General features: G+C 35.4%; 1 pseudogene; it reads right to left on the reverse strand.

The window, feature by feature from the left end:
• Positions 1-9425: 9425 nt before the first annotated feature.
• LOC118996245 (RNA-binding protein 3-like) lies at positions 9426-10592 on the reverse strand (annotated as a pseudogene).
• Positions 10593-11821: the final 1229 nt, after the last annotated feature.

Below are 11821 nucleotides of genomic sequence, written 5' to 3' on the forward strand. Positions count from 1 at the left end.
GAGACAACGCCCCGTTTTTGTCCCAGGGAGGTCCCTACGTAACACCCGCCTTTGTGAGTCAGCAGCCCCGCGTTCCTGGCAGCACCGTCAGAGCTCAGGCGTTCTGAGGCTTCTCCTAGCTGCTTCCAGCCTCAGACCTTTCTGGAAACAAGGAATGGGTGTAAAAGAACTGAGAATTGCAGGGGAGAGCAACAGAGGGAGGAGAGTCAGGACAACTGTAACTGAACAATAATAATTAAAAAAAGAACTGAGAATTGTGCCACAGTGGGTCAGGTGGTGTGACCTGGTGTCAGTGACTCTAAATTCCACTGCTGTGGAATTTGAGTGTCCACTTTGTGTCCACTGAGTGTCCACTGCTGTGGTTATTTGTACATATTTGTTCATCACCATCCAACAAAAAGGTGTAGTAATGCAGTGGTAAACAAGTCACTTTCATTTGTCCACGTACTAGCTATGTTACTTGGAAAAAATCTCCCCACAGCCTGCTTGCTCATAAGAAACCTTAAAATTGTACCTATTTCATGGTTGGTTGTAAGGACAAAATCAGATGCTATATGCATAACTCCTAAAGCGGAAGCTCCTATACCTCTCTTCCTCAATGACTATATAAAAAGAAAAATTTGAGTCATAGGAAATAAGGTACAAATATCTGAATTAAATTATAATTTTTAGCAGAAGAGTGGTTATGTTTATTCAAAAATTACTAACTTCCAGATGATCCTAAAGATTTCCTCATTGAAATCTATAACAACTTAGCAGGTTTGGTTCTGTTACTGTCTTCCCATTTTTCAAGATGAGAATATAAGTAATTTGCTCAAGGTTATATATGTAGTGAGTAGTAGAAGAAGGATTTAACCTCAAGTAGTCTAATATAGCAACACTCAAATTCTTAACCACTGTATCACTTTCCTATTGCTGCTATCACAAATTACCATAAAATTAATGACTTAAAGCAGTACAAACTTATTTCACAGTGATAGAGGTCAGAAATCTAAAATGGGTCTGCAGGACAATGTTCCTCCTGGAGATTCTAGAGAAGAATCCATTCCCTTGCCTTTTTCAGCTTGTAGATACTGCCTACATTCCTTGGCATTGCTTAGTCTCATGCTCATACATGGCTGCAACAGTCCTAGGTTCACAAGGAATGAAGGTATCACATCCAATAAGGAACATGGACATTGACTTCGGTTGATCAGTTTTTCATAGGAAACCATGTCTTTCCTTCAAGTAGCCAAAAATCTTCTCAGGTTCCATTGGCCAAGATTGGGCCACCTGATTTCTCCCTTGGAAAAACGTATTAGGAAAACATATGTTTGGCATTTTCATCTTCTATGGTGAAAAATGAGTTCTACAAAGGAAAAGGGGAAGGGAAACAATTGTTGTTGGATAGTCCTTCCCAGCTCTTTGATGCCATGGTCCATATGCAAAAGATGATAATGTTTACATGGTACACTGAGGTAAACTAGAGGGGCTTTGGGCGTATCTTTGGTTAAAAATATCTTCTTCAGACTGTATAATTATAAGGAAAAATAAAATAGAAGAGATGTTAAAATTGCATTTATAAAAACTTCCAAATAAAATCTTCCAAAGGCCTTTTTAAAAAAGATTTTATTTATTTATTTATGTTTAGAGTGAGGAAGGGAGGGAGATAAAGAGGTAGAGAAACATCAATGTGTGGTTGCCTCTCAAGTACCCCTTACTGGGGTCCTGGCTCACAACCAGGACATATTCCCTGACTGGGAATTGAAGCAGTGACCCTTTGGTTCACAGAATGGTGCTCAATCAGTGGAGCCACACCAGCCAAGGAAAAATCTTCCAAATGCTTTAGTGAGGCTCTCAATTCTGCTTTCATGAACAGAACATTTTATATCTGGATTTATGCTTAAATAATTATAAAAACTCCCATTTTAGAGTTTTTATTGTATTTTCCTACAAATATTAATAGATTCTATTGTTGAGAAGTGTTTTCCATACAAGTAACTCATAACACATTTACACCAATTTTACAAACCATTCAAATGATATTTAAAGGCTTCTGCATTAGAACCAAGCTTTTCACTGACAATTAGGAAGGTTGTACAAAATATAATACAAATTTGCTCACAGTAATCGGAGCTTTAATGATGTGATAGAAATTATGGACCTAAAATCCCAGAGAACAATGGGACCCAAAAGCATGAGCATGGCATTTGGGACAACTTTTCATGCAGTTGTAAGCAAATGCAGATTTCATGGCCTACCAAGGAGAAGGTCTCCAGTAAGAATCATATATTGTGTTGAAACTCAAAGGATCACACCCTCCAATGTACAGGAACAAAAAACCTTGATCTTGCAGGAACTGAAACTCAATTTTAAATTTCTTCAGTCCTTGAAAGTGACTTAAGGTGATCTGCCATCGCTAATGACTCTAGTCAACTTCCATAAGCAAATGTAAAGTCTTTCTGGAGGAAGAAAATATCATCCTAGGCCTTAGGTTAGATATATAATTATTTACATACACCATAGGATGCACAGTAAAATATAACTAGCACATAAAAAGACAAAACAGCATTACCATAAAATGCAGATAATGAGAATAGCTCAACTAAGGTTCTAGTTGGTGAGATTATGATAAATAGACTTTAAAAGAACTATGCTTAATGTACTCAAGGACACAAAGCTGAGAACTAGAAAGAACTTGAAGCTGTAAAAAATATCTGAATGGAATTTTTAGATGTGGTAAATACAATAACCAAAATTAAAAACTTAAATATTGGGTTCTATAGTAGTTTAGTTAATCTTCTATAGCTGAAGATTTAACTAGAAAAATTTTGAAAATAGGTCATGGTAAAATGTGTGAGAAAGTATAGAGGAAAAAATGAATACCTTGAGAATGTCTAATGCATGTGATTCAAGTTCCAGGAGGAGATAAGAGAGAATGGACAGGAGCAATTTTTGATAAAATAATAGCTGAAGATTTTCCAAAAATAATGAAATACTTTTATTGATCAAGGTCTCTACAGGAAGCATATGGAACCCTAAAAATGTGATAGTTCATTAAGGATTTATTTACAATGGTGTGTATTGCAGAGGTAGGTGTAGGATATACACAAGGAATAGTTCAAGAGGCTGATACAACATATTTCTTTTGCCACTCAACATTCATCATCTTGACCAGATACAGAGGCAGGAAGCATTACAGCTATTTTATGTTACTTGATCCTCTCCCGATTTTAAATCCATCATCTATGAAGGACACTGATCATGGCTAATGTTTTTGGTTTCAAGTGGTTTTATGAACAACTTGTTCTTACATTAGAATGATACAATAGCTGATAAGTCACCTCTAAATGTCAAGGAACACATTTTAAACTGCTCACTCATTAAATTTATAAGGATCTTGTGATTGCAATGTAATGTCACTAATGCAATGGATTAATGTCATGTTGTACAATTACAGGAAATAAAGGATTCCTTCAAACCCACCATGGAGGCATTCTAATTTTTAACACATGTCCTTAATTTTTATTCACAGCTCTTAATTTATATTTTTCTCTATCTGTGTTTTATAAAGTTATTATAAAATGCTAGGTGATTCTACAATCTCTATTGACCCTTTCATTGTCTTTGGGACCAAGTGCTACAGCCACTTGATCTCCAATGCCTTGCCCTCCACCTGCATTTCATCCTCTGGTGATTTGTGAGTAATCATGATGTCACTTCATGCCATGAATTACCCATGCCCCATTGCTTCTCAGCAAGAAGATTATTGTGTCTCTTGAGTATATGAACAATTGAGCCCGAGTTACATTTCAGGATCTACTTTTAGAGAGTTTACTTCTTAATACCCTGTATTAGTGAGGATTCTTCAAAGGAGCAGAGCCAATAGGAGATATATATATATATATATATATATATATATATATATATATAGAGAGAGAGATAGAGAGAGAGAGAGAAAGAGAGAGAGAGAGAGAGTTTTATTTTAAGGAAATGGCTCACACAGTTGTGGAGGCTTAGTGAGCCCAAGGTCTAATGAGGAAGACGAGAAGGCTGAAGACATGGGAAAGAGATGCAGTATAAATCCAAAGGCAGTCTATTGTAGACACAGGAAGACCCAATGCTGCAGATGAAGTCAGCAGGCCATCTGCTGGAGAATTCCTTTTTGCTTGAGGGAGATCAGCCTTTGGTTCTAGTCAGACTTTCAACTGATTTGATTACCCCCACCTATAGTATGAAGTCAGTCTGCTTTACTCAAAGTCCACTGATTTAAATGTACATTGCATCCAAAAATACCCTCAGAGAAACATTCAAAATAATGTGTGACCAAATATCAAGGCACCATGACCTAGCCAAGTTGACATAAAATTAAACATCACAGGCTACTTCTGGTACTAGTTACTGCATCAGTCTGGTTGCCCAGATAAGCAGATTGCACACTCAAATTAGCATAAATCAAAGGGGGCTTATTTACAAAGGGACTAATCACAAAGATGTGAACAGGTGAGTGGTAAATGATATCTCAAGAAACAGGGCTAGCAACACAGGAGTAGTCACCACATTCTAGGCTCAGAAGTTTGAGAGGAAATGGGGTTAAACAATCATGTAGAGAAGGCTACTTTGGGAGAAATGGTGACATTTTGTGGAGGGATACATCAAACACAAGTTGCCTTCCACAAAAGAAACCAGAGAAATATTCACCCTGACCTCTTCTCTCTGCTACTGATGTTCCTCACTGGCTAAACCCAACTGGAAACCAGAGGGCATTGGAGCTTTTGTAATCCAATCCTGGGGTCAGATTCCCAAGCCAGAGAGTGAGGTGGAGCATGGATGTAGAGAGGGGGTGGATACCTTGCACAGATCTCAAGGTACAGATTCAAAAATCTCTAAGATTCTCCAAGCATAAAGAATAAAATAAAAATCTTCTTTTGGCACATCAAAGTAAAATGGCTGAAAATTAAAGGAAAGAGAAGAATTATAATGTAGGATTCCCCCCAAAGAAGACAAATTACCTTCAAAATTCAAACAAGAAGACTGACATCTGACTCCACACAGAAACAGTAGAAACCCAAAGACAAATTATTTGCCTTCAGGCAATGTATTTTGACACCTTCAAAATACTGAAGGAAAGTTCTGTGAACTCAAGAATGTATACCCAGCAAACATAACCTTCAAAAATGAAGATGAAATAAAAATTTAAAGTAAACAACTGAGAAAATTAGTCATGAGCAGAACTACACTTCAAAAAATACAAAAATCTATTCTTTTGGCAAAAGGCAAATAATCCTAGATATAAATTTGAGCAATACAGAAGAACATGAAAGGTAATTAAAGGAGTAAATTTGTGGATCAATTTAATGATTAACAACTCTGTAAAACAATGTTGACAATGTCTAATGAAATTTAATATATATGTCAAATTAAAATACAGGATAACAGTATAAGTTGAGAGGAAAATAAATCGAGATGGTGTTTAAAGGCCCTTTCATTGTGAAGGAAGAGGGTTAAATATATCAAGTTATATTATGGTATGTCAAGAAGCATTTCATATTTGGTAAGCAATAACAGAAAAGTTTAAAAAATGCATAGCTACCAAGGTAATCAAGTGGGGAAGTAAAATAATAAAAATACTTAACTGAAAAGGAGGCAAATAAAAAGAGAAAAAATAACAGTATAAATGGTAAAAATAGGTACCAAATAGTAAGATGATATATTTTTAACCCAAACATAATTATGGTAAATATAAATAGGTCATATATTGCATTTAAAAGACCATACACAGAACAAAATATAACCCACTTATATGCTAATTATAAGAAACACATAAAAATGATCAGAGATACAGAAAGTAAATAAATATATAGATAGCATTCAACATTATCCAAAGCTAGCATATAGACATTAATACCAGATAAAGTAGGCTCTAAGGCAAAAAGTGTTACTAGAAAAAAGGAGACATTTCATAATGAAAAAACAGTCAATTCATGAGGCAGACATAATAGTCTTATATTTGAATGCAGTTTAACAAATTGCCTCAAAATTTGAAAAGTGAAAATTAATAGAATTAAAAGGTGAAATAAATAAATTCATAACTGTATGGGAGAAATTAATACCACTCTCACAATAGATGACATAAGAAGCTGAAAAAAACATGCATCAGAAACGATATAGGACATTTGAACAACATTATGAACACATTTTTATCTAATTGACATCTGTAGAAATCTGAACATAACAACTGCAGTGTACATATTCTTTTGAAGTATAAACAGAATATTATATGAACTAAATTATCTTTCGTGGGGAATTTAATTAGCATTATTTCCATGAAAAGTGATTGCAATATAGTGATAGATAATACGCCTATTTGTTATGTAGCTAACAGCCCTTCAATTTCAAATCATAAACACATAGTTCCATAAGAAATCTTTCCCAGAATTAGAAAATATTTATTTCACTTCAGAACTATTCATCCATGAGAATCAGAGTTCAATATTCAAGTTACAATATACCACTTTGAGAATAAAAAGCTTTGTATACAGTAATTCCCCTTATCCATGTTTTCACTTTCTGAGATTTCATCTAATTGTGGTCAACCATGGTCCAAAAATATTAAACTGAAAATTCAAGAAATAAGCAACAAATTTTAAATTGTGCGTTGTTCTGAATAGCATGATCAATCTCTCACTGATTTACTCCATCCTGCCCAGGAAATAAATCAACCCTTTGTCCAGCGATCTGACTTAGTACTCATCTTGGTTATGTGGGGGGTGTGTGTGTGTGAGAGAGAGAGAGAGACAGAGACAGAGACCACATTCATGTAACTTTTGTTACAGCACATTGTTATAATTGTTCTGTTTTATTATTAGTTTATTGTTAATTTCTTACTGTGCCTAATTTATAAAATGGTTTGGTACTATCCATGGCTTCAGGCATCCACTTAGGGCCTTGGAATACATTCCCCATAGGAAAGGGGGGACTACTGTATTTGAATAATACACTTCCAATTACAGTTACTAATATTCTCAGTAGTAGACCATCATCTTATGTAAATACTGATGGTACTCTCCAATTTTTAATGCAAACGTTGCTGCCTTGTAAGTTCTGTTTTGGGCATCTGCTTGTATAAGGGTGGAGCAAATATAGGTTTACAGTTGTTAACATGAATGATAATATGATAATTAATAAAATAATACAAGAATAAACTCTGTTTCACATAGTAAAAACTGTAAACCTACATTTTCCCCACCCTGTATAATCTTTTTGTTTCTAGTATGTAAAGCCACACATAATCAAGACTTTCACAATGTACTATTTCAAGGCCTTTGTAATATCTAGCCCCAGTATGACACAATGAGTTTTCTTCCATAACTCAAGCCATTCTTACAAAAGAAAATTACAAGATAATACAATTTTTCTAATTACCGAGCTAATTATCAATAGTAAAATGCTAATTTTTAGTCAGTAGTAAAATGCTAATTTTTAATTAATAAAATATAATTTTTAAAAGTAAAAATAAAATAAAATAATAAATAATAAAAAAAGAAGATATAAATGGTGAAGGAAGTTACTATGCTGAGGTATGCTTTCTTCCATTTTAAGGGCACTGATCACTAATATAGATGTGTAAGGAGAAATGTCTTATCCATGAGAATTGGTATGCTATGGCAATAAACTCTTGAGAATTGAAAAGAACAGGATTTGAACCCTGACTGCAAATCAGAATCACAGGAGACTTAATATATATATATATATATATATATATATATATATATATATATATATATGCTATCTCATTGTTGTTTTGGTTTGCATGTGTGGTGTGTATACAGATATCAAATTATAATGTTTTATACCTGAAATTATACAATGTTATTAACCAGTGTTACCTTAATAAAATAAATCTATGCTAGATGGTGTCCCTTGAGATTCTGATTTAATTATTCTGGAGAGGGACCCAGCATCAGTAGTTTTCACAAAGCTTCCTTCATGCGATTATAACATGCAGTCAAGGATAAGAGCCCTTGGTGCAAAATCCTCCCCCCCCCCCCACCGCAGATATCATTAAAACAAGGTAAGTGCACTTTTTGGTAAGCTTTAAATATATTTCTGCTGGAAGTTTGAACAAAAAAATTGTACTACTTCTTGGGTTTTCTTTGGTGACCTATGGTTTGGTCATTCCTTCATTAAGTCAACAAATGTTTACTTAGCACACACTATGTGCCAAACATTCTGTTAGAGCAGTGGTTCTCAATCAGGGGTGATTTTGCTCTCTCCTGGCCCTTGAGGACATTTGGCAATGTCTAGAGATGCTTTTGATAGCCACAGCTAAAGGTGGGTGCATGTAATGAGTACAAGCCACAGAGGCTGCTAAACATTCTGCAATGCACACAACAGCCCCCACAAACATATTTTGCACAAAATGTCAACATTGTGTTAAACAAGGGTGAACAGGAAAAATTCCCTGTCTCTGTGGAGCTTACAGTCCAGTGGGAGAAAGCAGTCAATATGCAAATACCATGTATTTTTGTGTATATATGTATGTATATGTAAATGTGTGTATGTGACATCAGGTAATTTTAAGTTACAAAGATGACTTAAGCAAAAAGATGCTACAAAGATGACTTAAGCAAAATGAGATAATAAAATGTGACTAGAGAAAGTCTATTTTAGATGAGGTAATGAGGGAAAGCTCTTCAGCAGAAATGTTTAAGCAATCATTTGAATGATGTAAACGAGTTAGATGAAAACTTGAAAGTTACATTAGAAATTGGAAATTAGTTGAGAGGTGTCAATATATCTTCTCAGAGTGAGGAAAGGAATTAATAAGGAAAATACAAAGAAGGCAAAAGCAGGTTTACAATTGTAAATACACAAGACAGAGTTTATTCCTGTATTATTATTTATTCTGTGTTATATATTTTTCTATACAAACAACTGTAAACCTACTTTTTATTTGTTTATTTTTCAGGTTTCATCTTTTCAATCAGCTCCATGAAGGACATCCTAAATGTCACATGAAAACAAAACAGAATATTGTTTCCAGTATTAAAAATACATGATATTCACACGTATTTTAAGAAATGTCTCTAAATCAGGGCAGTGATCTTCAATAAAAAACACCACCTCTAAGTAATCATGTTCTTAATTGCTTGTAGTTATATTTGAAAATTGCTTCCTAACCATGGTAAACACTGTGCATGAGTTTTAAAAATGTCCCTAGATGCACATTATTTCTGGGAAAAAAAAGTCTGGTCAAACATTTTTTTCCCAGAACCAATCCTGAGAGCCCCAACTAAATGCCCCAGAATTTGTCTTTAAATAGGTGAAAAAAATAGAAATAAAAGCACATGGAACTTTCTAAAAGGTCTTTAACAAGCTACCTTGGGAGCTCAATTCAAAAACAGATGTTTCAGTGGAGCTCCAAAACTCTTTATAAATACAACCATTTGGAAAAATGGTCCTGGATCAGAAGTTTTATTCCTTGTGTATCCACATAAAGTGTGCATGTCTCATCTCAGTTGTCATAAATGTCTCTGTAATTTCCTCCTGAGTAGCCATCACAACCACCTTGGCTGTCACCATACTCTCTGAACTTTCCATATCTATATCCATATCCATATCCATATCCATATCCATATCCATATCCATATCCATATCCATATCCATATCCTCCAAGTTGACTCTCATACCAGCCACTCCCATAGCCTTGGTCCATACCACTTCTAGAGTAGCTGCGACCATGCCCACTGGCCCCAAAAGGACACTCTCTGGTTCCACAGGCTGACTTGCCTGCATGATCCACACGGATCTGGCGACCATCCAGACTCTCCATTCATGGCTCTAACAGCGTCTGAGGCATGCTCTGGATTGGTGAAGGTAATGAAGCCAAAACCCCAGGATCACTGAGTCTCCCAGTCCTTGACGATGACCAGGAATTGACGATGATTCAGAAAGTGGTCCAAAGCTGCTGAAGTGATCTTCCAGAGTTTGCTCATCGGTATTAAAGTTGAGCCCTCCAACAAAGAGCCTCTTCTTTAGAGGACATGGCAGTGAATTCGAGTCCAAGAAATTAAGTAAAAGGGCCAGATAGACAGCTATCCTGAGGAACAGAGCGACTGAGCTGTAAACCTACTTTTGCCTACCCTTTATGTAAAGTAAAATTTCAGGCAGTTCAACTGGGGTTTGTGGCTGTAATTTCAAAGTGAAACCAATTACAAAGGCCCTGGGCTCTAGCCACATTCCGCTCTTGGAATCTCATGCAGGAGAGTAGGACTAACTGGGGTTGGGATTTTCCCAGGTGATTTTCACTGAGGAAGAGAAGATCATGGGATTTGAAGGCATTTTCAGGGGAGGGATTGTGTAAGTAGATCATGGATCCTAAGGGAGGTAAGTACTGATGAACAATGAAAAAGCGATAGGGTTATTGCATTTGAGGTCTAAATGATGTCAGAAAATTACTGTAGTGAGGGTTTTAGACATGAGATAGGAAGAAAAAGAGTAAGAATCAGAAAGTTAGATGATTCAAAATAAAATATTTTTGAGGCTAAGATCTGAGAAGCAAGGAGGATCCTCTCCTACTTGGTTCGTCTTTCAGATCCTATTGTGGGCATTGAAGCCAGAGGAGGGGTGGGTTATTAGGAGTACTGGAAGCTTTTACTGGTGTCACAGCTAAGGGAAGTTTAGGATCTCAGCTAATGGGGTTTTAAAAATCAAATTCTATATTCCAACTTATGTATTTCCCCAGGTTTGTAATATAAAGGATGGTCTGGAGGTATAAGTGAAAACAATTAGCACATTAACTAGGGAGAAGTAAGTAGTCACCAGAAGAGAAAAGTAATTCTAGATAGATTGATCCCTTTTCTCCACAATCATAGATTCTATTATATATCTGTCTGATACCCTCTCCTCTTTTTCCTGTACTTGTTCATGTAACTAAGAGGGTGAAATGACATTTATGTCTTTTGTATCATCTGCTTCTTCACATAATCGCACAACAATGAGAATATTTTTGCCTAAGGTTTGAATATTTTGTGTGGTTTGGTCCCTCCTGCTCCTGCCATTTTTAGCAAAAATGTAGTTTTGAAACTATTTATGTAACTCAAAATTCTACTGGTGTTATGGGTAATCCCTGTTCCATCTTATCTACAAATTACAAACTTGAAACAAATTTTAAGATTCAGAATATAAGTACACCTCATTTTATTGATCTTTGCTTTATTGCACTTCACCAATGATTTGCTTTTTACAAATTGAAGGCAAGACCTTCCACCAACAAAAAAGTCAGAAACTGAACCCACAATATCTCTGGGGTGTCCTGTATTTCATTGCTTCCATCAGAGGAAAAAAGAACTGTTTCTAATTTAGTATTTGTCTTTTATTGGAAAGAAATGCTGACCTTTTGACTCCGGATCTGTAATCTGACCCTGTTGTCTATTATAGAGTTATTATTGCACTGAAGGGAACTATGAACTGCTTAAATAATAAATGTATGAATCAGATCTGTACTGATTCAGGGAAAGAATGGGTGCAAGAAGACCCATTAAGTCTCTTAATTCTTCTGAACCATGTCTCATGGAGGGTATTCCCTGATGATTTTAAAGGACTGCAGTAAGGTATTTACAAGCATGAAACACTTCATTAAGTTTAGTCATTTTGCTAATCAAAAATGTGCAGCCTTATCTATCAGAGGAAAGCATTCATTGTCCAAGTTTATATGCTAACGACCCTCTTCATAGTCAAAGCACATTATAAGTATTTATTCACAAGCCAGATGAGAACCTTTAAAGTGGTTAATTTTAAAACAAACAACTTTTTTTTACAGAGATAAAATAACACTGAA

This window comes from Sturnira hondurensis, unplaced genomic scaffold (assembly GCF_014824575.4).
Source record: "Sturnira hondurensis isolate 20B ecotype Veracruz unplaced genomic scaffold, ASM1482457v3 Scaffold0011192, whole genome shotgun sequence".
NCBI lineage: Eukaryota > Metazoa > Chordata > Mammalia > Chiroptera > Phyllostomidae > Sturnira > Sturnira hondurensis.